This window comes from Dromiciops gliroides, chromosome 5 (genome assembly GCF_019393635.1).
Source record: "Dromiciops gliroides isolate mDroGli1 chromosome 5, mDroGli1.pri, whole genome shotgun sequence".
In the NCBI taxonomy this organism is placed as follows: Eukaryota; Metazoa; Chordata; class Mammalia; order Microbiotheria; family Microbiotheriidae; genus Dromiciops; species Dromiciops gliroides.
The window spans coordinates 195,083,596-195,089,288 of record NC_057865.1 but is presented as its reverse complement, the minus strand read 5'-3'; positions in this window follow the sequence as shown (position 1 = coordinate 195,089,288).

The window sequence follows — 5,693 nt, the reverse complement described above, 5'->3', positions numbered from 1 at the left end:
GACTTCTCTGGCACTCTTTAAATCCCAACTAAAATCCCATATTCTTTTTTTTTTTTTTTTTAGTGAGGCAATTGGGGTCAAGTGACTTGCCCAGGGTCACACAGCTAGTAAGTGTCAAGTGTCTGAGGCCGGATTTGAACTCAGGTACTCCTGACTCCAGGGCCGGTGCTCTATTCACTGCGCCATCTAGCTGCCCCTAAAATCCCATATTCTACAGGAATCCTTTCCAAACCTTTCTTAATTCGAGTGCCTTCACTTTTTAAATTATTTCCTGTTATCCTGCATATAGCTTATTTGTACATATTTGCTTGTTGTGTCCCCCATTATATATTGAGTTCCTTGAGGGCAGGGATTATCTTTTGCCTCTTTTTGTATCCCCAGGATTAGCATGGTACCTGGCACATAGTAGACATTTAATAAATGTTTTTTGACTGACTGGTGTTTATGACTGATTATTTTACCCTCTCCTATGTATAAATCTGTGGGTCCAGATGATTCTTCCTTTAACTTTGGTAGTTTCTTTTTGAAAAATGTTTTATTTATGTTTATTGCCTTCCATAGTAATGATGAGTAGTGATGGCATATTACTACTAAATACTGCCCTACATTAGAACCCTCACTCATCATCACAAAGAAAGAGTTGAGCAAAGAAAATCACCATAGTCACACCATCTGATGGTATATGAGACTATTCTGCATCTATAATCCACCACTTCTCTACCCCTCAAAAAGGAAGGCATTTGGCCACTGCATTTAATCTGAATTCTGATGTCATTTAATGTTTTTTCATTTATATTGTCATACCCGTGTATATTGATCTTTTGATTCTGCTTTCTTCACTTTGTATGTTAGTACAAGTCTTCTCATATTTCTCTGTATTCTTTTTATACATTGTTTCTGTTTTCAAGTTTTAATGATGCCTTTTTTTTTTACACTAGTCTATAACCTTTGTCCCAATGCCCATTAGTATGGGACTTTCTCCTTATTGATAGAGAAGAATGGTCTGCTCTGTATGAATGGTGGGGTGGAGTTAGTGTGGTAGTCCTCTTGCAGACTTCTCAAGGTCCAAGTCCTCTTTAAGATTCTTCAAGTATCAGTCTTTTTTCAGACTCTTCGAGCTTCAAGTCACTTCAGGTGCTTCTGGCTTCTAGTTTTTAGAAGGAAGATGGAAGAGACTAATCCCACTTCAGGCTGCTGACTAAAAAGACTCTGGGAGAACATGAGAGGAGCTGGAAGGCTCCATCATGTCTTGCTACTCTAGAGACTTCAAGGAACTTACCCCTTGGGTGGGATCTAGAACTCTTTCTGGGTTGAGTTGAATACCTCACTCCGATGAGGAGAGCTTCTTCACCCTCTATTGTCTTGTATTGATTCTCCTTCTCTGATTTCTGTTGTGCTGTGATTTGGAAAAAAAAGGGAGTCCTTTGATATTCATTAGGTGTGTTCATTATGGAACTGGTATTTGGTGGAAATGGGGTCAAGCCTTGGATATAGAGCTTGGGAACCTCCTTCCCTGTAATGATGACAAAGAGATCATAAGTTGGCTTGAATCTGATCTTATGCCCAAGACTGATAATATTTAAGGGAACAGATAAATATAATCTTAGCCTAGTACCACCACCCCCCTTTCTGAGGAGAACAGAGTGGCCTTTGGCTCCAACTTCCTGTTCTTTCTCTTGGCAGGAATTAAAGTCTCCCTTGGAGAAGGATGGAAGGAGAAGAGGCTAGAGACATCTATTGTACCTCCCTTTGAACCAGAGGGGAGGAGAATGGGCCATAAGGTTACCCATTCTGTTCTTCTTTGAGAGAGAAAAGTTCAAGATTAGGATAATATCAAATAGCCCCTCGAAATATTGATGGTCTAGTTGCACAATTTTTAGGTTTAAGCTTTTTTCCTGACCAGTACCTCTTAAAGGAGAAGGACAACCCAAGTTTATACCCACAGGCTTGACTCCTTTCTACAAAATGCTAATTATATAAAAGACCATCAAAATAGGAATATCAAATAAATCCATTTGTCCAATCAAAAAGCAAAAAAGATATTAGAGTTTTTCAGATTAGAATATGCCATAAAATACACAAGAGTAAATGAGTATGTTAGAAGACAACAAACCAGAAGATAGAAAATAGAGTAAATATCATTGGAAGGGAATAAGATGAAGGGAAATAGTTATGATGATTGATTATAATGGCAAAACGTATGGTACCTACTTTGCTGGGCTAATATGAAGAAAATTCTTTGTCAAGTTTAAGGTACTATATACAGGTTATGATGAACAGGATACTATCAGAAACACCTGGAAAGACCTACATGAACTGAAGCAGAGCGAAATGTACTGTATACAAAATAACAGCAATAGTGTAAGATGATCTGCTGGGAAGCATGTGGTTATTTTCAGCAAGGCAATGATCCAATATAACCCTGAAGGACTAATGAAAATTGCAATCCATCTACAGAGAAAGAACTGATAGTATCTGAAAACAGATGGAAACAAATTTAAAATTTTTTTTTTGTTTTTGACAATTCCTTAATCTGAAGTTTTGTTTTTTGACTATTTCCTCTCACAACCTAGCTAATGTAGGAATGTTTTCCATGACCACTCATGTATAACTTATTTTGAATTGCTTGAGTTCTTGTGGGGGGCGGGGAAGGGAGGGAGGAAGAGAAGTTAGAACAGAAAGTTTTTAAAAATTGATGTCAAAATTTGTTTTTCCATATATTTTGGAAAATAAAATTTCTATTCAGAAAAAAAGTAGACAAGTCAAAACTCTCTCAGCCAAGAGATGCAGCAATTTTACCCAAGTAGAAATTAATCCACATCTTCCCCTCCACACACTCTCTGATCCAGAAACACTGGAGCTTCTTTGCTATTCCTGAAATGAGACACACTAGACTTTTCCCTTGCCTGGAATATTCTCCCTCCTCATCTCTGCCTACTGGCTTCCTTGCCTTCCTTCAAGTCCCAACTACAATTCGTTCCTCCTAGAAGAAGCCTCCCCTCATTCTCCTTAATGCTAGAGTTTTCCCTGTGAGGTCGTCTCCAATTTGTCCTGTACATATCTCATTTGTACACAGTTGTTTTAATGTTATCTCCATCATTAGACTAAATTCCCTGTGAGTAGGGACCATCTTTTGCCTTTTGTTATATACTTAGCACAGTGCTTGGCATATAGTATGAGTTTAGTAGATGTTTAATGACTGACTAAAATCAGAGACATGTTGAAGTTATGGCTTCTCCTATAGGTCTGCCTTTTCTCTTCTTTCTGGAGTCAGTCTAGAACAGAATTTGGAACTGCGTGTGACCTCTCTCAAAACAGAAATGAAGTATGCTTCTCCTCTTCAAGCTTTTATACCAACTCCAACTGTCATGTAGGTATTTTTTCATCAAATCATCATTCTCTCCACCTCCAGTTTGGACCAGAAACATAGGTTCCAAAAATATGCTCAAAATCACTAATACTTAGAAACATGCAAAGGAAAACAACTCTGAAGCTGTACTTCAAACCCACCAATTTAGCAAAATTGGCAAAAAAATGGGGGGGAGGGGACAGCTAGGTGGTATAGTGGATAGAGCACCGGTCCTGGATTCAGGAGGACCTGAGTTCAAATCCTGCCTCAGACACTTGACACTTACTAGCTGTGTGACCCTGGGCAAGTCACTTAACCCCAATTGCCTCATCAAATGAATAAATAAAAAGAACTGGGAAAAAAGGGGGGGAAATGATAATTGTTGGAGGAGCATTGACTCATAGCCAGATTATGAATCACATCTATAATACCACCATCAAGTGATTATTTAGCCTCTGAGTGAAGGCTTCCTGTGATGGAAAACTTACTGTCCCCAGAGACAGATCATTCCAATTATGAATAGCTCTATTTTTAGGAAGTTTTTCCTTATGTTGAGCCAATATCTGCTTCCATTTTAGTACATTTCTTGGACTTTCCAGATAGATGATCCAGTTGAATCCCTAGGTATTTTTCAATGCTCCTACGAGAGTGGGTCCTAGGAAATAAGGGATTAAGATTATATTTATATTGACCCTAACCTATCCTTTCTGCCCTCTTTCTTTTCTCCTCTCCCAAGATTATTTTCATTTTATAATTGTGTGATCAAAGGTTTTATACCCCCATTAAAGGAGTTTTAAGAATCAGTGGTAGGGATCCAGATGGGCTAAACCTTGTATGGGAGTAGTAGAAGGGAACATGTGGTTGGACAAGAAAAAAAAGCCAATGATAAGTCATAGAACTGAAAAAAGTTTAAAAGCCATCTAGTCCAAATCCCTTATTTTATAGGTAAGGGAACTGAGGCACAGGAATGTTGTGACTTGCCTATGATCATATAGATATTAATAAGAAGTCTTCATTCTGTTGCTGCCAATAAAAAGAGTGCCCCCCAAGAACATTTTGTAAGATTGACAAATGACTAACTAAAACTAGACTTTTTTTCTGATCCTCACAACATGTCAAACCTTCCCAAAATAAGAAATATGTTCAAGAGATAAAGTAATTTAATCTGTTTCCATGGTGAATGAAGGACATCAAGAAGCCAAACAAGGTAAAAAATGTATGAACAAACAACACAAAAGGCTAATAATCCGTAATCCCTTAATTATACATTCAGCACCCTTTTTCTCACTTCTTACCATGTTCCAGCAGCACAAATTGACCCATAGGCTTGCAGCAGAACTAAACTCCTAACACCTCCCCCTGTTAAAATTAATTATCTGGGGGCAGCTAGATGGTGCAGTGGATAGAGCACCGGCCCTGGAGTCGGGAAGAACTGAGTTCAAATCCAGCCTCAGACACTTAACACTTACTGGCTGTGTGACCCTGGGCAAGTCACTTAACCCCAATTGCCTCACCAAAAAAAAAAAAAATTAATTATCTGAAATAAAAAGGAAACCGAGCACAAAGTTAGGGAGCCATCTATGATTTAATTTGCAATGCTAGCATTTGCATAGTAAACCAGGTCACCTGATTTCTCAGAGGTCAGAGACTTGGGTTGTGAAAACCAATTATAGGCTATTGAAATAGTCCAAGAGAGAAATGATGAGAGCCTAGACAAGGGTGGTGGCTGTGTAAGTAAAAAGAAGTGAACATATATGAGCAATGTTGTGAAGGTAGAAAGGACAAGATTTGGCAACCAATTAAATCAGTGAGGTGTGTGAGAGTGAGGAATGGAAGATGATTCCAAGATAATAAACCTGGGTTTCTAGGAAGATGGTGGTGGTAGCTAGTTGTCATAGTAGATAGAATGTTAGATTCTGGGGGCAGCTAGGTGGAGCAGTGGATAAAGCACCGGCCCTGGATTCAGGAGGACCTGAGTTCAAAAGCGGCCTCAGACACTTGACACTTACTAGCTGTGTGACCCCGGGCAAGTCACTTAACGCCTGTTTCCCTGAAAAAAAAATGTTAGACTCTGAGTTAAAATCCTAACTCAAACACTTACTAGTTGTGAGACTCTGGGGAAGCCACCTAACTTCTTTCAGCCTCAGCTTCTTCCATTTTAAAATGGCGATAATAATAGCAGCTACCTCATAGGGTTGTGAAGATTACATAAAAAAAAACCATGTGAAATGTTTTGCAAACCTTGAAGTGAAATGTAAATGCTAATTATTATTGATGTTTGTAACAGTAATTGGAAAGCTGAGGGGAAGGATAATAAGTCCTGTTTTGCACATGTTAATGTGAT